A 20,382-nucleotide genomic window follows, 5' to 3' on the forward strand; every position below is an offset into this window, starting at 1 on the left:
ATCATCAGTGTAAGTGTTTTCAAAGCCTTCACTTCTTTACAACGCTTTGAATTATCCATTTCCTTTACTCTCAATATTTTAGTTCATATATTGTGGCATCTCTTGGTGGTTTGATTTTCTGAAGCACCTTTAGATATGCTTATTATTTTGTCTTATTTTTATTGGATTATTGGATTGTTGCCCCTTTTCTTGAATTGTAAGTTTTCTTTATAGAATCTGAATAAGAGACCTTTACAAAGGCATACTTTCCAAATACTTCCCCATGGTCTATGGGTTTTCTTTTCATTTTCTTGATGATGTCTTTCTAAAAAATCAAGCAGTTCTATTTTAATACTTTGTGCTTGTCACAGAAACAACTAGAAAAGGGACTTAAAGTCTGAATAATTGTTCACCAGTGAAGTTTACTAACTCCACATATTAAAGGGAGAGTTAATGAAAAGATAAGGATTTTGTTGTGACAGCAGTTCCTTCCTCCTAGTAGGGTCTGTTATATGGTCTACTACAAAAATCCTGGCATTCTGGACTTGGGTGACCCAAGGAATGTCCAAACCTTACTTGATAAGCTTAATTGCTTTTGCTGCCTGGAAATAACATGAATAATAAGGAAGAGATTTGGGAGTCATATTTTTTATAAGTAGTATTAAATTCAAATGAGTAACTGCTTTTCCCTGGGGTATAGGACAAAATAGAAGAGTCACATAACTGAGCCAGGAGATTTTTTAGTTCATGAGTCAAGGAGATGTGGAGGATTTGGAACAGAGTTTTGAGAAGGTGAAGCCAGTGGAATAAAAGAAAAGCAGAAAAAAAGAAGTAGGTTATACCAACTCAGCCATCAACTATGTAAATACTGAAATCACCAAGAAATATGGCATGAGTAGTAGTAACGCAACAGACAATAGTCTGGGAGTTTTACTCAAAGAAGAAGGAGCTGCTTGGGCACAGATGTGAATGTCCAGCTGGACTCATTAATAATTCCCCGATTAAAAATAATGATACTAATAAAAATCAGAGATGACACTAGAATATCACGGTGAGGAAATTTCAAACTGCAGGCTGGTATTGATTTCATTGGGGGACATAACAATGTTCTAGATATATGCATCTTTCAATAGCACATCTTCTCTCTAAAGATCAGATCAATACATGTGATAGCACACATATGACAACCATAATGTCACACTTCCTTTTACAACAGCAATATAATAATTCTGAATGTTGCTGTCATGTTCCTATTCAAGAGTAAGACAGTACATTTCAGCTTTGTTGCCTCTGACTGTAGGTATATATGAGAGTATATGATCCACATCCACCAAAGTAACATAAATTCAACATGACAACCTATAAAAAGAACTTCAAAGTACTGTGAAATTAGTAAATGCAGTGAATATCTAAATTCCAGCAGAACAAATCCAAAATAATCTACCAAAAGGAAAGTATGAAATGAGGCCATGTGAGTTGATAACCAGTGATCCAGGGTAGGCATCCAGAAACACGAGATTGTCCTTTGAGTTCTGGATACTTGCTGCATCACTTTCCCCTTGTCACTTAACAACTCTGGGACATCTCTCTCTCACCTGGAAAACTCGATCTTGGGAACTCTAGATATTCCCAAGTCAAACAATGGATTCCATTTAAATATTTTTACAATGTCTTGTGCCTATTGTTTTCAAGACAGGTTTTCTCTATAAATGAACTTTATCTCAAAACCACACAGCCAGGGATGGGAACCTGTCACTGCTCTCATGTTGGTTTTTCTATCTTTGGCCAAAGCTGATCTCAGAAGCCTGCCTTGCAGAGGAAGCAGGATCCCATTAGATTCTCTTGTCTCCCAGAGACTGGGTAACACCCCATTTAGTCCTACTGTTCACATGAATCTCAGAGGAAAAAGAATCTTTAATGTTTTTTAGCTACTGTGGAACTCTCAATTGAATTTCTCCCCCATCTCTTGGCAGAATGTGGATTGATTCAGAAACAGAATAATGTCTGTGAGAATTAATTGGATAGGTTAACTACACTCTATTTCTGTTAAAGTCAGCATTGAGATTTAAGCCATCCTAACTCTGATATCAGATATATATATTTTTTAATTCATTTAGTCACATGTATTTACCAATTAACTTCTGTTTAGTTCTAGTATTCATGTTAGGTCCATGATCAAATGATCAAATCCACACTTCTGATTGAAAGAAAAAAACACAATCAGCATCAATGATTAAGACATGGAAGAAGAACAAAATAGAGTGCACAAAAAGTATTCTAAATTTACCTACATAGAGAAATACAATGAAGAATGCTTCAAATGGCAAATATAAATGTTTTTACAAACAATTATGGAAAATATCATTTAAAATGTTTGCTAACGAGACCCAATTACTAAATATATTGAAGAATTCTCTAAGATATGTTAACATGTATGATCTAGAGTTCATTGTTGTGAATATCTTTATTTCAGACACATATTAATTAGATTTTCCTATACTTCTTAGCTATAAAATATATTTAATCAATACACTTCTGAGATCATATTAGCAAAACATTCATTTTTATTATGAAATGTTACATATTTTAAACTTGAATCAGTATATATTATGTTTCTCATGTGTAAATCTCACTATTGCTTTGTTTAATATAGCCAAAGGTCAAAACGAAAGAACCATGAAATTATTCATGCAGAATATGTGCACCATGGAAGATTTTCATAGAATTAGACTTAGGGTCTGAAGATAATGAGTTGGATTTTATTCCTTACCATGGTGCCAATTTTAATAGAGTGAATGAAATATTTTTTGGAAAAATTTGCTCACATTAATAAATTGTTGGGTGTTTTGTTCTTCTGCACAGTGAAGCTATGACAGTGAAGAAAAGGAGAGCAGGTTTCTGAAATATGGTGACATGAATAAAGATGGCCTCTTTTCCTTTCACTTCTCCTATCTTCCTTAAAACAAATGACTACTGAGGAACATACAAAACTGGGCTCAAATAAAGTGTTAGGCTGTGTTACAGCTTCTGAGGAAAGAATCAGTGTAGGAAACTTCTTTCTCCCATAAGATCTCCAAGACAGCTTGGGAAGACCAGATTTAAAAAGCTCTGATAGATGGACTTCTGGCATGACAGCCTGAGGAATAAAGTAGACCAACTTCCAAATGAAGTTGGTGAAATTTATAAAGAATGACATCTTAAAGTCCCCAAAGATGGTCCTAGGGACACACAACAAATGAAGAAATATTTAGTTGGGAAAACCTACTAAAACTTCATAAGAGCCACAAGTCTGTGGTGTTTGAACTATGGTCCACTTCCTCCTTCCCACATTTCAGCTGAGGGTGATGAGAATTTCACTCCAGGTGGGTGCAGTCAAGAACAAAGGGCTCCCTTTTCAACAGCTCCTCGTTGAAGGGCTATGGTATTTTTCCAGGAGAGGCAGAACATCAACAATTTTCGTCATGCTCCAGTTACATGTTGCAGAGACAATATTCCAAGCAAGTACAGTCAAAAGTTGAGGGTTCAGTTTTTCTGCTCTGTTCCTACTTGTGGGATGGAGAGTCTACCCAATGTGTTTGGGTGAAGCACATTGAAGATACTGGGTCCCAGACCATCTTAACCCCAGTTGGTACTTTGGAGCAATTTGGAGTAGTTGGAGAAGATCAAAGGCTGTAATCCAGTCTGTATCTCTCCACCCCACATCAAATGCCTACTTTATTAGGGGTATTAGTCAGAGAAAAGTACTTCATTGATTTCCACATCCAGCTCCAGAGCTTTGACTCATATATCTTACCCCATGGTAGAGGCAGGCCATGAAACAAAGAGCTCTGAATCTCTTCTCAAGGAACTAATTTAATTGCAACAGAATATGGGGTATTAAACCCAGAGGAATTTTCAGAACAATGGGAGGTGTGATGAAAAGTAACTAAAAGGAAACTGAATAATTCTTAAGAAATAGAAGCTAAACTATTATCTGACTAATTTTCAAGGGGGAAAAAAGGAACAGATAACTAAGGAGAATCTTTCTGTGGTTGAAACAATCTCAAAGACCTCAAAAACTGTCTTTGTAGAGGAGACAGAATTTTATTGAACAAACCTGTGAAGAAATTTACGACCCAGGTCATTGTTGAAAATGACAGAGAAGTCAGAAATGAGTGAAACTTAACTGCATGATGTTATAAAAAAGAGAGAGAGAGAGAACATGCCAGATTCATCATCCCAGGATGATAGTGCTCATGCTCAAGGCTTCACCTTTACAGGACAACACCAAAGTCTCACACTAAAAGGCTGACTTAGCTAAAATAATCCAACTAGTCATTAAGAACACTGATGAACACATAACAATAACAAGTCCCAGAGGGATGGTACCAGGGACAATATCCAAACTTGCTACAACGTATGATTTAAATGCTTAGTCCCCTTCTAAATAGATGGGTATATATTGAATTGGGAGGGGAGGTTGGACAATTTCAAAACATTTTATAATAACTGTATCAACATGGTATTGCCCCAATTGTATCAATATGATAAATATCTATTTCATGCAAAGAAAAAGGAAGTTTTGACACATTCTCAGAAAAAGTAACTAGGCAACAGAAAAACAAATGCTATGAGAGGGTCCAGATGTCAGGTTTAACAGAGACATCAAAGGAACCATTATAAACATGTTCAAAAACTAAAGGCAAACATGCTGAAAGAAGTGAAAAAGATATGATGATAATGTTGCAACAAGTGAGAAATATCAAAAAAGAGATGGGAATAATATTTTAAAAAATAGAAATCTTGAAGCTGACAAGTATAATAATTGAAAGAAAAATCTGCTAAAAAGATTCAACAGTAGATTTGAACTGGCAGAAGAAAGAATAAATGAACTTGAAAATAAATCAATAGATATTTTGCAACCTAAGCAATAAGGAAAAAAATGAAAACAGATAGAGGGGTTCAGAGAAGTGTAGGGCACCATTAAGCTCACCATTGTATGCATAATGAAAATTCCAAAAGGACAAGAAGAAGAAATGAAGGAGAAAAATATTTGAAGAAATAATAGTTGAGGATTTCCCAAATTTGATGAAAAAATTTCATCTATACATCCAAGGAACCAAAAAAAAAAAAAAAAATCTAAGTAGAATAAATACAAAGAGATCTACACAGAGACACATCAGATAAGGAAATCAACATGGAAATAGAAAACTTGAACAACACTGTAAAGCAAGCAGACCTCACAGATCTCAGTAAAACACTCCATCCAGAACAGTGCAATATATACTTTCACAAATGCACAGAGAGCATTATCCAGGGTAGACACCAAGTCATATAATTAAAAGGATTAAAAGAATAGAGAGATTTATGTGCTCCAACCACAGCAGAATGAAATTATAAGTCAAAAATAGAAAAGAAATGGGAAAAATCAAAATATGTGACTATTAACTAGCACATTCTTAAAATCCTAATGGGCAAAAAAAAAAAAAAAAAGAGTAAGAGAAAATAAAATTATTTTTAATGGAGTTACAGGAACACAGAGCACTAAAATTTATGGAATTCAGTGAAAGTTGTCCTTAAAAGAACATTTATTTAAAAAAGAAGATCATTTATAGGTATAAATGCCTACATTGAAAAGAGATATGATTGACATATAACATTGTATTAGTTTAAAGTGTATAAAATAATGATTACATATACATATATATAATTTGTATATATAAATGATTACCATAATAGGTTTAGTTAGTATCGATCACCTCATACAGTTACAATTTTTTTTCTTGGGGTAAGAACTTTTAAGATCTATACTCTTCACAACTTACAAAGATATAGTATGATTAACTATAGTTACCATGCTGTACATTACATCCCTAGAACTTATTTATCTTAAAAGTGTAAGTTTGTACTGTTAGACTACTTTCATCCATTTCCCTCATCTCCCACCTCCCATCCATCAATCTCCCAACCAACAGTCTGTTGTTTCTAAGAGTTGAGAGGTTTTTCATTGTTGTTTGTTTTGTTTTGTTTCGTTTTTTAATTCCACATATAAGAGAGATTATATGGTATTTGTCTTTATCTTTCAGAGTTATTTCATTTAGCATACTGACATCAGGTCCATCCATGTCACAAATGGCAGGATTTCCTTCTTCTTCTTTATGACTGAGTAATATTTTTGTATATATTATCACATTTTCTTTACCCATTCTTCTGTCAATGGGCACTCAAGTTGTTTCCATGTCTTAGCTATTGTATTTAATGCTGCACTGAACAAGCGGATGCAGATTTCTTTGAAATAGTGGTTTCTTTCCCAGAAGTAGAACTGTTGAATCATAGGCAGTTCTAATTTAATTTTGTGAGGAACCTCCATACTGTTTTCCTAGTGGTTGCTCCAATTCGCATTCTTACCAGCAGTCCCAGGGGCTTCTTTTCTCCACATCATCACTGACACTTGTTATCTCTTGTCCTTTTGATGCTAGTCATTTTATCATTTTCTGTTGAAGAGACTGTCTTTTCTCCACTATACATTCTGTTTTATTTTGTCATAAATTAATAAACCTTTTATATGTAGGTTTACTTCTATGCTCTCTATTATGTTCTGTTGATCTATATGTCAGTTTTTATGCCACTACCATTCTGTTTTGATTACCACAGTTTTGTGATACAATCTGAAATCAGGAAGTGTAATGTCTCTAGCTTTGTTCTTCTTTCTCAAGACTGCTTTGGCTAATTTGGGTCTTCTGTGATTTCATATAATTTTTAAAATTGTTTTTTCTATTTCTGTGAAAAAAATTCATTGGAACTCTGATAAGGATTGCATTGAATCTATAGATTGCTTATTAGTATGGGCATTTCACAATATTAATTCTTCTAATCCATGAGCATGGAATATCTTTCCATTTATTTGTGACTTTTTCAATTTCTTTCAACAGTATCTTAGAGTTTTCAGTGAATAGATCTTTTAACTCCTTTGTTTTAATTTGTTTGTAGGTATTTTATTCTTTTTGATGCAACTATAAGTGAGATTGTTTTCTTAATTTCTCTCTCTGGTAGTTTGTTTTTAGTGTATAGAAACACATCAGATTCTTTTTTTTTTTTTTTTAAAGATTTTATTTATTTATTTGACAGAGAGAGATCACAAGTAGACGGAGAGAGGCAGGCAGAGAGAGAGAGAGAGAGAGAGAGGGAAGCAGGCTCCCTGCTGAGCAGAGAGCCCGATGCGGGACTCGATCCCAGGACCCTGAGATCATGACCTGAGCCGAAGGCAGCGGCCTAACCCACTGAGCCACCCAGGCACCCCAACACATCAGATTCTTGTAGATTGATTTTACATGCTGCAAATTTACTGAATTTGTTTGTTGTAACAATGAAGTCTTTAGGCTTTTCTATATATAATACCCTGTCATCTACAAATACTGATAGGTTTTCTGCCTTTCTGATTTATATGTCTCTTATTTCTTTTTCTTACTTAATTGCTCTGGCTAGGAATTCCAGTGTTATATTGAATAAAAATGGTGAGAGTGGGTATCATTTTTTTGTTCCTGATTTTGAAGGAAAACATTTTAGCTTTTCACCATTGTGTATGATAGGCTAGCCATGGGCTTATATGATTTTTACTTTGTTGAGTACATTTTCTCTGCACTCAGTTTGTTGAGAATTTTAATCATGATTGTATGCTTAATTTTGTCATTTTTTTCTGCATTTATTGAGTTGATCATAAAATTTACATCCTTCATTTTGTTAATATATTGTATCACATTGATTGATTTGTAGATGTTGAACTATCCTTGCATTCCAGTGATAAATCCCACTTGATCATACTGTATGATCCTTTTAATGTACTACTGAATTCAGTTTACTAATAATATGGTGAGGACTTTTACATCTATGTTCACCAGGGATATTGGCTTGCAATTTTCTTTTCTTGTAATGGCCATGTCTAGTTTTAGTATCGAGAGGTTTCCCAATTTTAATGAAGTGCAACTATTCCATTTCTTCTTTCATGGATTAAATTGTTTTTCCCAGCTGAAAACTTAACACCAATCCAAAGTCACTAAGTTTTTCTCCTGTATTTTCTTCTAGAAATTCTATGATTTTAACCCTTACATTTAAGTCTTTGGTCCATTTTGACATCCCTTATATTTGTGACACTAGGTAAGGACATAAATTCATCTTCTTACATATGAATGTCAAATTATCTCAAAATTATTTGTTAAAAAGACTACAACTTTCCCATTGAACTTTCTTGATATCTTTGTCAAAAATTGTTTGACATACATATAAGGTTAAATGTTCAGATTTGCAATTCTGTTGTACTGATCTATATTTATACACTTATTTTGGAACTACATCATGTTTTCTAATACATTTTGAAATTAGGAAATACAAATCTTCCAATTTTTTCCCAAAAACTTATTTTGTTATTTCGGATCCTTCATGTTTTTATATAAATTTTAGAAAAGGCTTTTCTATTTTTATAAAATAATTGCTGGAATTTTGATTGGAAATTTATTGAGTCCATAGATCAATTTGGAGAAAATTGGCATTTTCTAACTCCAAAATCTTAATATCTTAACATAACAAATGTGTTTTTCTCTCTTACTTTTTTATTTTGGGAAAACTACAGGGTGGTGACATTGTTTCTGCTCCAGAGATCTCATGGCCTATTGAAAAACATCAGGAATATAAAGTAGGGGAACCTGACTAGCTCAGTATAGCATGCAACTCTTGATCTCAAAGTTGTAAGTTCAAGTCCCATACTGAGTGTGGAGCATACTTAAACAACAACAACAAAAAAAAACACAAACAAACAAACAAAAAAAGGATATGCACTCTAAGTGCCCTGTCTATAGATTTAAAGAAATATAAAGTATAAATTAAACCTTAATACTTTTTTTTTAAACCATATTGATTTAATTAAAGCATATACCACCCTATTTTGGCACAAGAGACTGGAATTTCCAACTCCATCTTGAATTAGAGAAAGGGGAGAAAATAATCAGGAAGTTTGCAGGAGTGATGACCAAGTTGGCTATTGAAGGATCTCTGGGAATTTGAAAGAAGTAATGCATGGCAGAGACAGTTGTTGGTGTTGGGGACAGTATGAAGTTTGGTAAAATGGCCAAATTAAGGTAAAATTTGTAGTCTATACAAAGAAGTTATAGACCTTATTCATAAAACACAGGGGGCTATTGAAACAGGTCAAAGCAGGTGATCAGATTTAGAAGAGGTGTTAAAAGACGTATTCAATGTGGAGAAGGAGGAATGGACCAGATATAAATAAAGTAGGGTAAAAAAGGGAGGACTAGATAAGGTATCAAAAGAATGTCCTATAAAGTAGTTGAAATCTACCCAGTATGATGTAATTCTCTAATAATTATAATAGTTGCTTCCAGAATTTTCCTGAGCTATAACCCCAAACCAAATCTTTTAGACTTTGCAGATCCTCCCTCTTCATATTTTTTATTTTTTTTTTTACATTGGGATGTTTGCTCATATCAAATCTTTTATCCTGCTTCTCTGGAAGGCCAGTGTTCTCAAATCTGATCAGTAAGTTCTCTTAGCAATCTTTATTGTTATGTATCTGTACCAGAGACAAATTTTTGAAAATAATTTGTTTGAAATGATGTTTTTCAATGAAGACTTTCTTAAAATTATCTTACAAGAATGAGACTTAATTTTCTTTACCCATGTTTTTGTCTACTGTTATGATCAAATACTTTGTCTCTCTTAAAATCATTTCAGAGGAAAAGAAGCTATTGGGAAAAAAACCTGGTGACAACTGCTTTGTAATTATTGACCTATTTGTTCTTGGCATTTTTTCATGGAGAGTTCAAATGACATTTCCCAAATTGTCATCTATTAGACACAGTAGCTATTTGAGCAAGTTTGCATATGAACAATTGTCAAAATGGATTTACCTAAATTGAAACTATTGCAATGTCTTAATATTCTCAAATTGTCCTTTTGACTCAGTTTTGGGTGTCAGGGAGGATTTCATGTATGTTTAGAGAATTCAGATGGAAAACTGCCTTGTGTATTAGAAGGAAACAAAGATCCTGTTTTTACTGTCTCAAAAAAGTCTAAATGTAACCTTCTGCAATACTCTGATGTGTCTATCTTTGCTCTCCTTATTTAGGGAGTTCAAGTAGCTTTCACAGTAGAGTCCAGAAAGAACTCCTGTTGGATTATCTTCAGAGAGGGGTTAACATATTGATAAATACACTTGAACACAGCTGAAGGAATTTGTGATTGATGTAGTCCCAGAAGAAAATAAGGGACCTGGAGACAGGTTCAAGCATACCAATATGCCAATCACAGCAAATGGATGTAAAGGGTGGTAAATGTGGGTTACTCACACAGCAGTAGGCGTCTCGAGTTACCCAACTGCCATAACTGGATATAATAATCACACACTTGTCTTAATGTGTCACAATCTGAACAGGAGAAACCACTGTCCACCTCAAATGGAGACAGTCTGGCAAACCTGATCAGATTATTGCTGTCATTATTTCCAGCAAATTAACAGGTTGCAAGACTGTTCACCTTGCCTGACACCAAGTGGAGTATGACAGCCCGGGCTTCAAATGAGAAAACACATCAAGGTGATTTGCAAAAAGCTCACCTGAGATGACTCATTCATTCCAAAGGGTGTCTACTTAGATGCACCGTTAGCAAGGAGACACTTTCCTGGGGGCAGCTTAGCAGGTCAGCACGACACATGGTTACCACTTGTTCCAGAGGTCTCCAGAGGATTTGGGTTTCTAGGAGGGCTTTGGAAAGTGCAGCCTGCCCATTCAAAACAGGTACTGTTATATCTCTGTACCAGGGCTTTGTCCCTGGAAGCCATGGCTTCCCCAGCATCACCAGGGAATCATACATGTTTCTACATGTATGGGGGGGAGAATTGAGTGTCATCTATTATTATTGTCACAGCTTAACTAAAGGGGAAAGTTCAGTCAGAGCTGGGAAAGCAGGATACCTCTTCAGTACACCATTATTTCTTCCAGAACACAATTATTGTAGCCCTGCAGTGTCCTGGTTTTCTCATTGCCTTTGAACTGTCCCTCAGCTCTCTATTTCTGCCCACACTGGTACCATGCTTGCTTAACTTTCAGCTACTCCCAACATCTGTTTCCTGTCCGTCCTACCTCATAACCCTGTATGTCTCAGCCTCTGTCATGTCACTCAGGATGCACAAAGGAGAGTGGGTAGCTCTAACCCCATCCCTTTGTGAAGTCTGGGGTAATTGACTTCTCCCTGGCATTGTCTCTAAGTGCTAAGGGAGTTCTGCTTTCTCTTAATTTTGTATCTCTTGAAACTCCCAAATTCCGTCTTTTTAAAAAATCCCCAACGTGAACATATTTTCTTCACTCTGTGGTCAAAGCTGCTGAGTACCACATGTCTCTAATTCTGAAGCAAAAGTAAATATATATATATGTGTGTGTGTGTGTGTGTGTGTGTGTAATCATAAATATATATTATGTATATATTATATATACATATATATATAATTATGCAGCAGAATTTCTAAAGATTCACTCAAAATCCTTATTACCTGAGCCTAAGAAAACCTTAATGAAAGACTTTATTATTAAAATATCTTGAAATCTTTCCAAGACCCGTTTGTCTGGCTGCCCACATTACGCATTCTCATTCATTAGACATTTAGAAGCAGGACAATGTGTGTAAAGGATCACAGGTTTTGAAGGTGTATCCTCATGTGTTTGAAAACTGTCTTGGCTAGTTAATTGCTTTGTGACATTATGTCATCACCTTGGCTGAGCTGACACCTGCATTGGCACCTATATCAATCAGGCTTCCAGAGGAAGCATATGGTAAATTCAGCTTGGGTCATTTGAGGACATTTAATGAAAGGACTATTTAAAAAGATGTCTTTAGTGATTGTTTTATCATTTGCTACTCTATTAAATTCTGAAATATATATGTTGTAAGTCCTGCTTTAATTCTTCTTAATAAGAAAATCTACTGATAAGCTAATTTTAAGAGCACAGCTAAAACACAATGTACTGACCAAAAGAAAGGTGGCATCTCAATATTAAACAGACTTTAAGCAAAATTCTTAACCTGTATACTTAGCATTTATTAAGTAGTGATAAAAGAGCCAATGTTCTGAAATGATATAACTTAAGTCTGTGTGCATCTATCAAAATAGCTTTAGAGATCATCATAAAGAATCAACAGAATTTCAAGGAAAAAATGGAGAGGTAAACCATGTTATAAGATTTTTAATATCTCACTTTCACAACTGAAAGTCAAGTGGACAAAAATTATTAACAACAAAGAAGAATTGAGAAATAAAATGAACAGGAATGGATGCCCAGAAAGCCGGGACAAATATTTTAAAATTCTGTTATTATCAGACTATATTTTCAGAGTATAATTAATTGGTCTATCAAGAAATAATGATTAATATCTAAAACTATATAGAACTAGGGGCGCCTGCATGGCACAGTTGGTTAAGCGTCCAACTCTTGGTTTCAGCTCAGTTCGTGATCTCACTCACAGTCATGAGGTAGAGCCCTGCCTTGGACTCTGAATTGAGCTCAGAGTCTGTTTGAGATTCTTTCTCCCTCTCCCTTTGTCCCTCCTGCTCATGCTCTCTGCCTCAATTTCTCTCTCTCTCTCTCTCTCAGATGAATAAATAAATATTTGGGAAAAAACTATATAGAACTCAATGCACAAGGAAAATCCCACTTATTAAAATATGCATCATGCTGCCAAAACCGGTATCTAGAGAATTTGTAGTCTAAAAAGGATATATGAGAAAATAAGAAAGAATAAGACTTTCAGTGAAGGAAACTGATCAACTCACAAAGAAGAGAACATCATAAAAAACTAGCAGAGTAAATAAAGAAACTTAAAAGGAAGGACATAAAAAGATAAGAATGCAAAACCAATTTTTAACAATAATTTTCCTTTACACTTGTATATGTTAATTATCACTACTGAAATATCTGATTTTTTCATTCCATCTGATAATTTTCCAATATGTTTATGTACTCTTTTTTTTTTTTAAACTTTCTCTTTTCTCCTTTTCTTCCCTCCATGTTTGAAATGCATTCTTAATTCCCTTTTCTCCCCTCTATTGTTTTGGAAATTTTTCTCCACTTCTGCTTGGGAACTACCAGAATTTGATTCCTTGGAAAGGCTAAGCTTATAATAAATTCAGGCTAGATTTATCAATCAATAAGACAGAATGTGAAAAGAAAGGATATTAAAAGTGAAAAAGGGAAAGAAAATTACAAAGAAAGCTATACTAGAATATGACTTAGCTCTTCAAAATGATTCTGTACTTTTAAAAATCTCATTAGCTCTGTAGCTTGAAATAGCAACATTGGAAGGGCTTTGTAAACAAAAAAGACCTTGTATTTTTTCTGTTGTCACTTACCAATGCTACTCTGGTAATACTATGCTTCTGCAGCTGTCCTGTCTGTGTGAAGAATGTAAAGGTTTTGAGGTGTTCCTGCTATTTGCATGCTAACAAGTTAACCTGCCTCAAGTTGTGTAAATGCTGGCAGAAGACACGAGACTCCTGGGTCATAGAATAAAGATTTTATTACTCACAGCCCGGCAGGCAGTCTAAGCTTCATGTTCATGTCAATTATACTTGTCCCCCAAATCCCAAGGGGACAATGGGAACATAGAGCCAGAAAGATGTTGTATATGCAGTGTAAAGCATCCCAGCAGAGGAATTCAGACCTTAGGAAACCCTATTAATTTATAAGAGGATGCTAGAAAATCTATCCAAATCTTGACCCAGAAGACATTATCTTTCTTATACAAACAAGTGGCAAACAAATCTTCCCTCTGCCCTCTGGAGGGAAAAACTATTTCCATCTTCTGTATAAACATCTTTGAAAAGATAGCTTGGAACAAAAACCAGTGCCTCCGTTCACAAGATATGCAGAAATATGAAAGATCCAATGGAGAGCTGTCCCTCAAAATTTATGCCTATTACTACTATTGTTACTACCACCACGATATCAGACATAAAACATACATATTTATTTTATATCTCATTATAATTTACAGTTTTTCTCTGGGCCTTTTTTACATCCCCTGTGGTGTCCTGAATATAAGGAACAGAACTTAGAAGACTCGCCATTTCTCTTCAAGCAATATCCCTTATGACGGGGACGAGGGAGGGCACACACACACACACAAAAATGATTAAATAGACAAACACAAACTTATTGTTCCATAGAGTTAATCACAACATGTAAACACCTGGGTAAATGTTTACTATTTTTTACCTGAAATCTCCCAAATGGTTTCACTCTATACCTTTACATAATAGAATGTTCTTGGCTAACATTTCTGCAATAGAAAAATAGTATGGATACATTCACATTTCCATCTGAGGTCTACCTTTGCAAATTATCATGCAGCTGATGATATATGGAATAAGAAACATTGTTACAGTATATAAAGAAAAAAAAAGTCCATTACTGATCTAATGTGCTGATACATTCTTGCAATGTTCATATTGTCTATAAATGCTGATGTTAGACTTATTTCTTGCTAGCTTCAACCCCTATCCTCTTGAACATTTTTTTTAATTTTTTTTATTCATTTTTTTATTTATTTTCAGCATAACAGTATTCATTGTTTTTGTACCACACCCAGTGCTCCATGCAGTCCGTGCCCTCTCTAATACCCACCACCTGGTTCCCCCAACCTCCCACCCCCCCCACCTCTTCAAACCCTTCAGACTGTTTTTCAGAGTCCATAGTCTCTCATTGTTCACCTCCCCTTCCAATTTCCCCCAACTGCCTTCTCCTAACTCCCCATGTCCTCCATGCTATTTGTTATGCTCCACAAATAAGTGAAAGCATATGATAATTGACTCTCTCTGCTTGACTTATTTCACTCAGCATAATCTCTTCTTTGGCTACAAACTATACATTCCTTAACTCTGTATTTCCTTGTATTTCCTGACATATAAAAGTCAAAGTTAGAAATGAAGGTATCATGAAAGGTCATAATTGATGTGACTTTTGCTTCAAAAGAATACTAGACTTACCTGTGTTTCTAAAAATATGACACAGAAGAATAAATTTGAGGAGCTAATAATTTCTTGTCTATGAACTCACTAACCTGATAACATTATGCACTTGAATGGCTTCATGCTTTTAACTCTTTTTTTTTTACCCAAATTAACAACAATTTAATATATTTTGAATATATTATGGGTGGGAATTTTGCTGATATGCCCCACAGTTTCCTGAAATGTATCCAAAAGTGCTGATCCCTTTTGAAATATCTGTTGTGACTCTTCATCTCTCTCATCTTTAAATTGAAATTAAATAAACTGAGATCTGATAATCTGCAGTTTTAATACACAGTCTATTTTATGGTAAAAGTAGTAAAAACCGTGACTATCTTTCATATAGATATAACATTGAAGATGTTACCAAGATAACTGACATTTGATCTAGTTAATTTCATTATAGGCAATATGTAGCAACTGTTTTATTCATTGCATAGATTACCTATTTCACTGACCAGTGATATACTTTCCTCAACACCAGCTACAGAGTATGTCATTTCTATGGAGCATGCTAAAAAAAACATGTTCATACTCTCCCCCAGAAAAAGACATTTTCTTTATTATAGGCGATAATTAACTGACAAAATTTAATCAAGTAAATGAACAATATTTTTTTAAAAGTTACAAGTGATTCTACACATACATAAATGAATCATAAGCTTATATGGCTTCATTTAACCTTAATTACCTCCTTAAAGGCCCTATTTTTCAAATAGCATCACATCGTTAGTAGGACTTCAACATATGAATTACGGGGGATAAAATTCAGTCCATCACATCAAAGTGAGTTTGGAATTCCAGGAAGAATTTCCACCAAGGATACACACTCTAAGGCAAAGGATCATCCACCTACCCTCAAGGCACACCCCCCCAATATAGAGTTATGACCTTTCGCAGATTCAATGAAGGACGCACTCTCCCATTTTCTGAAAGGAAACATCGACCCAAGTATTCCACAACATTTTCTCTGTAGGTAGCTTGCAGTCTTTTATTCTGAAGAATGTTTTTAGAAACCAGAATTTTTGTAGCCTCTTTGAACGCAAGTACTCACAATGACTCCCTCATTCACCAATAATGGCAAAGCCCTCCCTAAGACTGTGACATGTGCCTCAGAGGGTCTATAAAGAGGTCGGTCACCAGTTAAGATGTTCTTCACTTACCAGATGTCACCTCAGTACTCTGCTGATGCCTGAAAAGAAATTTTTTTTCCCAGAACACTATATTTTATATTATCAAAAAACAAAGTGGTTTTTTTTTTTTCCTTGACCACTATACACATAATTTTTCTAAGGTAACTCTTCAAGATCTCTGTAATAAGGACCTTATTCTACACAGAATTGGAAAACCCATGACCCCGTTCAGCTAAATGTTGAGAAAGCCTTACCAGGGTATGAAGTATTCTCAGAGCTCTCTCTCCTGTGTGAGCTTGAGCACACAGAGGTGCCTTAGTCATCCACACTAAATACCACTTCTGGAAGGACAACATGGCCCCAGGCAGAAATCTGTTTTTTGTTTTTTGGGTTTTTTTTTTTTTTTTTGGTTTTTAATTTTATTTATTTATTTATTTGACAGAGAGAGAGAGAGAGAGAGATCACAAGCAGGTAGGGAGGCAGGCAGAGACAGAGAGAGGGGGAAGCAATCTCCCCACTGAGCGGAAAGCCCAATGCGGGGCTCGATCCTGGGACTCTGGGATCATGACCTGAGCTGAAGGCAGAGGCTTTACCTGACTGAGCCACCCAGGCTCCCCAAAAATCTGTATTTTAAAAGACATTTTTGTGAGGTAAGAAATAGGATAATGGAGTGTGGACAAGCCCCTTGAACGGTAATCTCTGAAGCTTGCAGTTGTTCATTCACTGTCTCTGGCAAAGAAGAACTGTGCGTTGCTTTCACCTTTCAAGAAATAAATCTTAACTTTCAGAGCTGGATAACCAGGCAGCCTCCTCCACTGGACAATATATTCACATGAACACATGAATGCTGAACAACAAATCGTGGGCCAGGGGATTTGCACAATAGTCAAGTTGAAACTTCTGACTAAAGAAGATTTCAAAAGAGCCCATGTGAGAAATAAGGGACTAAGAAGGCAATTCATACACTCTGTTAAGAGGCAAATTCTAAGTGTGGGTGAGCCTCTATTCACTCAACAGAACAAACCTGCCTAGGAGTCTACAAGACTCGACAACAATAACAACAATTAAGAGAAGATTGTAGTGTTCGATATGCAGAGAAAGAGCTTAATGTGGGGGAAAATTGGCTAGATTATGTACATATGCCCATTTGTGTACATGTATGTGTGTGTGTGTATGTGTGTGCATATGTGTGTGTCTGTGCATTTAGACTATGTTTACATTGAAGCACAACAATGGAGTGACAAACTCTTTGATATTAGAGGTAATAATATAAAAATTATCTAACAAAAACGAAAGAGTTGCTGTAAGAAAGATGGATAAGGTGATTTACAAAGAAAAATACTGAAAAGCAGAATCAACAAGGCAGGAAACAATGATATAGTTGAAAACACTGAAAATTTTCACAGAAAGAGAACACAAAAACTTTATCCCATAGGACCTTTTATAGTAACGGTAAAGTTATAGTAAAATATCCCTATAGTAAAGTTATAGTTCTAGTAAAATATCCTTAACTGATTTAATAATACAAAACATCAGAAGTGGGGCAGTTCCAAGATTGCTAAATTCGGTGGCTCAATAATATCTTCAGAGACCCAGATTCTTTCCACAATTTTGCTGGGTCATCATGAGAGCATTCTATTGTAGTACACGTGATTTAAAATATTTACGTAGTTCATTACAAAACTTGAAGCTTCAGGGTCAATTGAAGGGTGAGAACAGTTTTAACCCATTAACCACAAAATGCAACTTTGAAGATCTCTGCTGGGAATTTTATGAAAAACAAAACAAAACAAAACAAAACAAAACATAAAATCATATTGCAAAATGTACTCTTTATAAAATACTAATGGCATGCTATTAGACACAGATATAAGTAAGAAATCCATTAGCACAAACGGACAATTATTTGGCTTATGTTATTAAATTAGTTCTGTTAATAATTATATGCATATGGATTTATGTTATTTTCATTTTTAAGAAATAATTTTATTTCTGAAAATAGTTTTTGAGTATTTGAGCCTTGTCTATGCCTATTCATACAATAGAACATTTCTGCATATTGATAAATAATAAATATTCCAAAATTATATAGTTTTAATTACTTTTAGGGCCCCCCTTTACACTCAAAAATTTCTCCATCTCAGGGCACCTGAGCAGCTCAGTCAGTTAAGCGTCTGCCTTTGGCTCAGGTCATGATCTCAGGGTCCTGGGACCACGTCCCACATCAGGCTCCCTGCTCAGCAAGAAGCCTGCTTCTCCCTCTCCCTCTGCCTGCCGCTCTGCCTACTTGTGCGCTCTCATTCACCCTCTCTTTCTGTCAAATAAATAAATAAAGTATTTTTAAAATGTCTCCATCTAAGCAATAAATTGTATATTAACCCTATAACTAGAAATTTGAAGTTAAAGCAAGATACTCTACAGTCTATAGTCTATACAGAGTCTGTACTCTATGGAGAATGAGAATAGATGGGAAAAGGTAGAGGAGCAAGCAATTAACCTGCAAAGAATTTCAATCTTAGGAAGTCAAGGAGTTGAGAAAGAAATCAACAAACGGAGCCCAAGACGACTGAGGATAAAAAGAAGAAGAAAGCAAACAAGTAGGAGAGTGTGATGTTTGGGAAGCCAAGTGAAGACACTGTTTTAAGAAAATGAAGTGGTGGGGCTCCTGGGTGGCTCAGTGGGTTAAGCCTCTGCCTTCCGCTCAGGTCATGGTCTCGGGGTCCTGGGATCGAGCCCCTCATCGGGCTCTCTGCTCGGCAGTGAGCCTGCTTCCCCTTCTCTCTGCCTGCCTCTTTGCCTACTTGTGATCTCTCTCTCTCTCTCTCTGTCAAGTAAATAAATAAAATCTTTAAAAAAAAAGAGAGAGAAAATGAAGTGGTGAGCTATGTTGAATGTTGCTCTTAGGTCAAGAAGGATAAGAGCTGGAGGATTCAACATTGGATTAGCAACAGAGAGATCATTGGTGACCTCCAAGGGGGCAGTTTCGCGGGGTGCAGGCTGAGGGAAGAGCAAAACCAAATTGGGGTGAATCCAGGAAAGAATGGGATCAAATGAATGGGAGAGAGTGCCTATGGACAGCACTTTCAAAGTGTACTGTTAGAAAGAGGAGCAGAACAGTGGTAACTCCTGGAGGGGAAAGTTGGTGGCAGAGAATCCGTAGACTTCATTACCATTATAATAATTACTATTTTTTTTTTCAAAAATGAGAGAAGTAACAGCATGTTTGGATGTTAATGGGAATGAACCAGCAGAGATGAAAAATAGTTGAGGATGAAAGGAAAGGAGGAGAAACCTGGAGCAATGGGCTTAGTTGGTGAAAAAGAATGGGATTCAGTGCCCAGGGACAGGTGCTGCGGCAGATCGCACAGTCAGGCCATCCCCGATACGGAGGGGGAAACCAGAGGATATGGACCTGCATGTCGTAGAGCAAATAGATACATTATTTTGAAAGCCCTGGTTGCTTCTAATTTTTCAGTATAAGAAGCAAACTATCAGCTAGTTGTGAACAGAGGAGGAGATGGAGGCTCCAGGAAGCAGGTATGAAATAGTGACATCAGGTCTTGCTATTTGTCATGTGGTCCACGGATCAGCAACAACAGCGGGGCTCAGGAGCCTCTTCGGAATACAGAATTTCAGTCCCCTCCCCCAGACATACTAAACAGAACCTGCATTTCAAGAAGATGCCCAGGCAATCTGTAGGTGCACTAAACTTTGAGAAGCACAATAAATGGACTGGGGAAATGGAGAAGAGCGACCATGAAGTTCTATCACAGCCAGCCAGCTTGGCTGACTATTTCTCTAGTTAATGAAGATATGCAGGTGTGCTTATGGAATTAAAAGACAAATGGGCCTAATGTATATAGGGTTTTTTGCTGGTTAGCCACCGGAAGTAGGAGAGAGTCAGAGGAATTGAGTAGTAGAAGAAAGTTACGATCATGATACACCATGAAATTGAAGGTGTATGGTCTAGAAAGTGTAGGCAAGAGAGAGAGCAGTAGAAAGGAAGTAGGTCAAGGGATTGCAGTTTACAGGTGGGGAAGGGTAGCTGGCACCGGGTAACGGGGAGTAAGCCCGTTGTAAGTAAGTAAGTAAGAATTGCTTGAAAGGGGTAGCTCAAAATTGAGGAAATAGGTATGTTATGGATAGCGATAATGGCAAGATCCAAGTGTGGACTGTGCAAAGGAGGGGTGGACACAGGGCGGAGAATAAGATATCCTGAAG

Source organism: Enhydra lutris, unplaced genomic scaffold (assembly GCF_002288905.1).
Source record: "Enhydra lutris kenyoni isolate GAN:26980312 unplaced genomic scaffold, ASM228890v2 scaffoldscaffold29, whole genome shotgun sequence".
NCBI classification, from domain to species: Eukaryota; Metazoa; Chordata; class Mammalia; order Carnivora; family Mustelidae; genus Enhydra; species Enhydra lutris.